Source organism: Sinocyclocheilus rhinocerous, unplaced genomic scaffold, assembly GCF_001515625.1.
Source record: "Sinocyclocheilus rhinocerous isolate Xijiao unplaced genomic scaffold, SAMN03320098_v1.1 scaffold647, whole genome shotgun sequence".
Taxonomy (NCBI): Eukaryota; Metazoa; Chordata; class Actinopteri; order Cypriniformes; family Cyprinidae; genus Sinocyclocheilus; species Sinocyclocheilus rhinocerous.
Window position 1 is genome coordinate 89,678 of NW_015632746.1, and position 8,564 is coordinate 98,241.

Consider the following 8,564-nt stretch of genomic DNA (forward strand, 5'->3'; position numbering starts at 1 on the left):
GCATCTACACGTCGAGACTTTTAATTTGGTTATTGGAAAGTGCGAGCACTCGCGTCCCATACACCGCACGACCCTGAGAGTCTCTGTGAACAAAAGCACAAACGGAACAAATCAGCAGGAGACAGTACCGTCATCTTTCTCCTTTTATTCCAGACACAGAATAAAAACATATACAGGTAAGGCCATATCGCCAAGTGCCTCCCCTACACATCTCTCTCCATGACGGTGACAGCCACACTTTTTATAACAAGGCAGTAAATGAACCAAACCCACCCGAACTAACTTGAACATAAACACAAATAACATAAACCCAACCATCTTGCTTAATTAACACATAAATCAACTCTAAACAAATACCCATAATGCACCTGGCTGCTAGCACTCACTGCCGGCTCATTACAATACCAAACCATGCACGCAGCAGCCGCTTGCTTTAGTTAAAATAACAGTGTTCTGTGAATGTTGATGCTTTAATAACAAATACTTATCGGGAGCGTGTATGCTGGGATTTCATAAATGTAATGGAGAATAAAGTAACAGTAAATAGTAATGTAACTAATTACTAATTACTTTTGAAATAAAGTAATCAGAACAGTAACATGATTACTTTTAAAAGGAGTAATCAGTAATCAGTAATTTAATTACATTTTCAGAGTAACTTGCCCAACACTGCCCACTAAAATGTCTTTACATCAAGGACCCGATCATAGAAACAATGCACAGTACAAGCACAACGTTGAGCTTCTTGAGTCTGTTCAGTAAAGAGTGTTTTGATTGGTGGATTAAAAGCTCACCGCGATTGGCTGAACGGAACATCCTCCAAAAAAAGATATTTATGAATCTTAACCTGCCAGGAAGGTCTCAAAAATACCGCACACAAATTCAAAGCAGTCCACGCACATGTGACGATTTGCAAATGCAGATTCAACGATCCATAAATACATGTAACATCACTCATAAATGTGTGATGGAAATTAATTCAAGAAATTTATATATACATATTTGTGTAAACATTTTAAATTTATTTAGGTAAGATGCATTTGTGTGAGCATTTGGGGAAATATTTATGCTTTTACTTGCGTATTTATGAATTGTGTTTTGAATTTACGAATCGGATTTTGTAAATGTAAATTGTGCTGTGCATTTATGAATTTTGTTTTATAAATGTATTATTTTTGAGGCCGATCTGGCTCCATAAAATGTAGTTCATTTAAATTTTAGAACTATCTATTTCATAATTTATTTTAAATTTATTTAGGAAAGATGCATTTGTGTGGGCATTTGGGGAAATATTTATGCTTTTACTTGTGTATTTATGAATTGTGTTTTGAATTTACGAATCGGATTTTGTAAATGTAAATTGTGCTGTGCATTTATGAATTTTGTTTTTCAAATGTGTTATTTTTGAGGCTGATCTGTCTCCATAGTTTATAGCAGCCGTTTGAAACCTGTATGACTTTCTTTCTTCTGAGGAACACAAAATAAGATTTTGAAGAATGTCCCTCTTGTCTATGCAAAGAAAGCCATTGGAACTTGTTGACTTTTATTGTATGGACAAAAACATTAATTACAATATCTTAATTTGTCTTCAACAGAAGAAAGAAAGTCATAAAGGTTTGGAACAACTTGAAAGTGACAGAATTCTGACAGAATTTACATTTTTGTGTAAATTATGACTGTAAAGTATCGGTATATGCCTGATTAAAAGTCTAAGTTAAAAGTTTTTAGCCAAATAAAATTTAGTCATCGGTCTAACTTACCTTTAAATTTAGGACTAGCACAGTGTTAGGGAAAACACTGGGTCCAGGGGTGTATTCCAGAAAGCACGGTTAACTTACCGTCAGCTAAACCCTGAACTTTCGGTTGATTAACTCCAAACCTTGCTTACTCGAGGTATGTGGTTCCAAAAACGCGTCCGGGAGTAAGTTCATTCAACTCCGAGTATGTTCCTGGTTAAGACTCAAGACATTCTCAACAGAGCGAGGAATCGACGAGTCCCTATGGAAACGGACGCTAAGAAAAAGCGCGCCATGCTGTTTCTTTCTTCTTCTTTTGTTCAGTGGTCGTTTACATGCTTAGTGCATATCGCTCCCTAACGGATGGTTGTGCAATCATTTTTAATTTTTTTTCCCGTTTAATCTTTAATCCTTGAGAATATGAATTATATTGTTTGTTTGATGCTAATTATATATTAAGTCACATCAGATATGTATTTTGATTTAGAATTTTGAAATTATAGACAATGCTGATCCATGTGTGATAATATAAAATGTAATAAATAAATATATATATATATAATAAATTAAACATTACCTTGTCATAGTGTTTTATAATTTATACAGATAACTGTTATATATGGCAATAAAATAAATATAATAACCACATTAGAATAATATATTACGTTATTTATTACTTATATTAGCGCTTCATCATTAACATATCATACAAATAGGCTATATTACATATTGTAATGTTATATCACGTTGTGCGCTATCTGTCACGCCCACTGAAGGCTCGTCAGTAGATCACACGTGCGCTGAAGTGAACTAACCGTGGAACATAACCTGCTCCGGAGCAGGTTATCTTCAGAGAGCAAGTTACTATGGTTACTTACATACCCTGAAAGTTACCTCCGGTTTTGGAACCGAAAGATTAGGTTATCCACTCGTTTATCCTCAAACATACCCGGGTATGTCACATAACCTGCTTTTTGGAATACCCCCGCAGGAAGTGTTTGTGTGTTGTTGTTGTTTTTTATCGATATGATGTGAATGTTTAACCTGTTCAATGTTTTTCAGATGTAGGTCATGAACATAGAGAAGGAGGAGCTGATCTGTGATGGAAAGATGATCAGTCATTGTGAATAGTTCAGCCGACATCTGCAAGAGCCCAACAGTTGCTACAGTTATGGATTCGATATTATACATATACAAATATTATTTTGATAACAGCAACAAACCGTTCAAAAGGGAACACTTACCAACAGCGCCCTCTTGAGTCTAATCATTTAAAATATTCCGAAAGCACAGCTTTATGACTGGCTGATTCTTGAAAAATAGCTAAATGAAAAGCTAACGTTGGCTGATAGACGCTTCAGAAATGAGGAAAGCTATTTGATAGGTAATTTAAAAGCGATAGACTAAAAAAAAACTGTGCTTTCAGTTGTTACCATCTATGAGTAGATTATTATTTTTGAATCAAAACATTCTATTGCTGCTGTATCTGCAAAACATTTACCAACTGAAGAGCTCATTTGACTAGTGAAGTAAAAGAAGAAAAGAGAGTAAAACTAAAACCTGTTATGAAGATAGTTGTTATTACAATGGGTTATTTTTTTCCATTATTATTATTATTATGTAGAATCTGCTTATCTGCATGGGTAAAATTAATTGGATGAAAAATCATATCAGTTTTAGTGTTTTCATTTGAAATAGTACCTTACAAAGTCTTTGGTGTTTTGATGTTTAATAATGTTGTTTTACATGTAATTTACATGAAATTGTTGACTTTTACTTGTACTACTTCACTACATTTCAAAGGGATGAAACTTTCACGTTTTTAGCTCTTTTTTTTTTTGTATTTGGTTAGGTTTCTGGCGCGTCTGCCAGCTTAAAAGCTCGGAAAAGAAAACACGCAGCCAATTTGTTGTGCACTGTCTGAGTCTGAAACTGAGCGAAGCTGTTTCAATGGTTTCTACGTAGATAGCTAGCTATTTGATTAAGACCACCTCCAAGCCATATACGGAGTCTCCTTATATGGCTGTAAATCATATCAAAAAGGATCTCAGATAACATTTCCGCGTTTACTGCAGAATCAGTAGCAATTTTTCTAGCACTTCAGAGGTTAGAAGAAGTACGATCAACTAGATCAGTGATATGTACTGATTCCCTTTCAGCTGTTAAAGGGTTAGTTCAGCCAAAAATAAAAATTAGGCTGTGTTTTACTCACCGCCGATGCATCCTAGGTGTATATGACTTTCTTCTTTCAGACGAATCCAGTCAGAGTTATATTAAAAATTGTCTTTGATCTTTCAAGCTCTATCGTTGTACTCAGCGGGTGTTGCATTGCTTCTGTCCAAAAGACGTGAAATAAAAAGTGCCCTTCCACAAAAAAAAGTGTCTCACACGGCCCTGGGGGGTGAACAAAGGCATCCTGTAGTGAATCGATGCGTAGAAAAATATCCATATTCAAAACGTAATAATCACTTGAATCTAGCTTGCGCTCACTGTTGTAAAATGGAAGCAGTTCCGGGAGCATGACGTATGAGTTCAGCGCTGCGCATGCGCGGCTCAGAAGTGACGCACGCGGAGAGATCGAAACAAAACAACGGTCACTAATTAGAAGTACAAAACGAGGATTTGTAAAAAAGAATGTCCTTTTTATTTCACGTCTTTTGGACAGAAGCAATGCAACACCCGCTGAGTACAACGATAGAGCTTGAAAGATCAAAGACCATTTTTAATATAACTGAAAGAAGAAAGTCATATACACCTAGGATGCATCGGGGGTGAGTAAAACACAGCCTAATTTTTATTTTTGGGTGAACTAACCCTTTAACAGTTTGTCAAGTGGAACATCTACAGCAAGGTGATTTTCCTTGGGGGGAAAAATTAAGGGAAAACATTAATTAAAAGCAACATTGATAATCCCTATGGTTGCACTACATTTTCCGGAAACATTCCATGGGAACTTAATCTGGGCAATTTTGGAAATATTCTAAATTGGAAACTTAACAGGAATTTATGGGAATTCATTGGAAATTTGGTGAAATTTATAGAAACTGTATCATATACAAACATAAATATAAACATTTTGTTTGATCATAAGTTGACATGAATGCAAACTAATACAAATTTTAAAAATGACATTTTTGGATTTTTTTCAAATTTTTTTTTGCTTATGATACTTTTTTCAGGATTCACTGATGAAAGAAAACTTAAAAAGAATGTAATTTAAAAAAAAAATAGAAATCTTTACTAATAATATATAAGTCTTTACTATCACTTTAAAAAAAAAATCAATTTAACACATCCTTGCTGAATAAAAGTATTCATTTCTTTCGAAAAAAAATTGCTGACCCCACACTTTTAAACTGTAGTGTATTGTTTAAAAAAAAAGAGTTCCATTTTAAATAAATTATACTGTATATAAATCTTTTAAAAAATTTTATTCATAAAAAAATCCTGAAAAAAATGTATCACAGGTTATAAAAAAAAAAAAAGCAGCACAACTGTTGTAATGGCTGATGAAAATTCAGCTTTACCATCACAGAAATACATTATATTTTAAAGTATACTTAAACAGAAAAACATTATTTTAAATTGTAATAATACCTCACGATATTACAGTTTTGTCCCTTGTTTTTGATCAAATAAATGCAGGGTAAAATAACATTTTGTGTACGCAACCTAACAAAACGATAGCTGAAATGTGGAACTTTATTCACTAAAATCAATTTAATCTTACCATATCCAGAAACTCGCTCACTCTGCTGTTATTTAATAGATTAAATGCACTAGAATTTTATTGAATAGTACGTGGGGACACGTTTAAAAATTAAAATATTCATATTAATCAAGGATTTACTGACTTTCACTGCACCTTATTTCGAAATGTACAGAAATATGTGCTTTCATATGTCATTTCATTTTTTTTTTTGTTTTTTTTTATTCAATATAGCCTACTATTTATTATTAATACATTAGTCTCATTTCAGGTGTAATTTGGCTCTAGTTTTGTATCTATTCCAGTTTATATGAAATGGTTCATGTAGCGTGGATTAAAAGAAAATCCCTTTCACTGAACATGTTGAAAAATGAGTTTGAAAAAGTTGTCGGGAGCATGGTGGTGCTGATGTTGAAGGCTATAGCGACCGTGGTGTAGTTTGTTTATAGCCTAACTTTAGCTTTTTATTTCTGGCGCTTGTACTTAGGCTTCAAACTGCATAATTTTTTTTTATTATTTTGTGATTATCTTGATGGACAAAACGTGTAAGTTTCATATGGTTGAACAGACCTTATTTTTTGCGATAATCCAAAAGCCTATGGAAAAAAAGCCTATAGGTTGTAAGTGAGGGAACCAGTGTGATAAGTGACATCATAGTTCCCCCCACTCTATTAGCATAGACACAGCCCTGAGAGAGAAGCTTTTTTTTTTTCTTAGATTTTCTCATAATTCAGACTCATCACCTATGTAAGTTTAATTTGACACCCAGTACAGTAGGTGGCGATGATGCTCCTAAGGAGTTATTCGCCATTAAACAAGAAGAAGAAGCATTAATTTCTCACTGTAGATGCTGGAGATACAATGTCAGTGTCAAAGAGCCATTCTTGTGTTTTTGGATGCCCCATCGAGCACAGGAGTCTCCATAGACTCCCTTCCTCTGAGCCGCTGAGGACACTATGGTCAAAATTCATTTTCGAAGGAAATGTCCCGGAAAATGTGGGTAAATTCCTATATGTTTGTACCAATCATTTCACGCCGGACTGCCTCACAAACCAGGGTCAGTTCAACGCTGGATTTTCGCAAAGGCTGCTTCTGAAAGAGGGCTCGATACCAACGATTCGAGCGCGAAAGCCAGACAAAGTAAGTATCACGCGTCGTATTTTGCCTTCTTGGCACTCTGTAAGGCTAAAGTTGTCTCTGTCTGTTCCTGATGCTTCCTTATGAGCTCATCTTCTTCTTTTGTGTTTTATTGGCGGTTGGCAACCTAACTTATTGGTGTGCATTACCGCCACCGATTGGAATGGAGTATCAGGATTAATAAAACATAAAAACCAAGCAAATTAAATCAACAAACTAGAAATTTAAAAAATATATAAAAAAGGCTATATTATTTTATATAATTTACTTTTTTTTTTTTTTACAAATGTAATAATATCATCATATATATCTTACTAGCTGTTCTCCTTAATAGACCTGATAAAGTCATGAGCTGCGGCCCAAATGCACTGTGCATTAATATGTACTTATGCACTATGTACTCAGCCTTGTAGTGTATGAATTATTTAAGGATATTTTGTCATTTATAATCAGACTCTGATAGCCCCTCCCTCTTCCACTTCATTTTTTCCCCAGTTATTTAAGTGCATCAGAAGGGTATTTAGAGTACACTTTTTCCTTTTGGAATTTTCAGTGTGAACACACTACTCGCACTATTTGTATTACAAAATGTCAATTTGTGACACGATTTGTGACACACCTATGGTATTTTACCTTCTTCAATGACTGAAAAAGGTGACATCCATCACTGTTGTATTTCCTACAATAAAGTAGTACATGCTCGACTGTTTCTTGTTGGCTACAGTGTACACATTCCCTAGTTGTAGTTTTCCAATTTTATAAAATGTACTGTTAAGTCCAGTATGACCTATTCTCATCTGAGTTAGGATACTTCGATTCCTGCTCTCCCTACTCCCAAGCATGAGTTCTCGAAGCTCCGCCCTCTTCTGAAAAGAAATGCTCATTTGTATTTAAAGGGACAAACACAAAAACGGTGCGTTTTGGCTTATGTACCCTAAAAGTGGCAGTTTTAACAAGCTATAAAAAATGATCTGTGGAGTATTTTGAGCTAAAACTTCACATACACACTCTGGGGACATCAGAGACTTATTTTACATCTTGTAAAAAGGGGTATAATAGGCCCCCTTTAAGATGAGATCAATGAAGCCATGGTTTCGCACTCCAGTATGTAGTAGGTGGTGGTATGCACCTTAGACGTTGGTCTGTAACTCGCCATAAATTAAGAAGAAACATAACTACTAGAATTAGAATAGGCCATATTGCATTAAATGGAAATCTAAATAGAATCGAGAAACATCCGAATGGAATATGCATGCATTGTGGGATTTTTGAAACTGCTGAACATGTACTGTTGCAATGTGGAGCATATAACAATCAACGGCAAATGCTAGAAGTTAATGTACTAGAAGAAGGTGGAAATATGACATTAGAGCATCTATTGAAAAATTTGCAAAAATAATAAACATATTTGATTTGCTTTGTTAAACTAAAAGACACAGGAAATTATATAAGAAATATGAATATATATAGAATGTAATAAGTAGTGTAACTATTTTCATTACTTTAATAAAGTAATGCAACTGATTACATTTGATTACTTTTCTAAATTTCTAACAAATGTTTTTAACTGTTAATTATTTTTATTCATTCTGAGGTTAACCTCAGAATAGCATTACTAAACTTTTATTAAACGGTCTTTAAATGACAGGAGGCATCGTGCACATCAAAAACAGATGAAACAACAAATTAATATTATTCAACATATCCTAGCTTTTTACAGAAAATATTCAGATGTAACCCCCTTTGTAATCATTAACATTTTCATTAACTTACTCATTAACACAAGTAACTGTACTTTAATTACACATTTTTCTCAGTAACTGTAATAGATTAGAGTTACATTTATTTAGTAATTAAAGTATGTAATCCCGTTACATGTAACACTGTGTGTGTGTGTGTATACAGTATGTGTGTGTGTGTGTGTGTGTGTGTGTGTATGTATATATACAGTACAGTATGTGTATGTATATATGTGTGTGTGT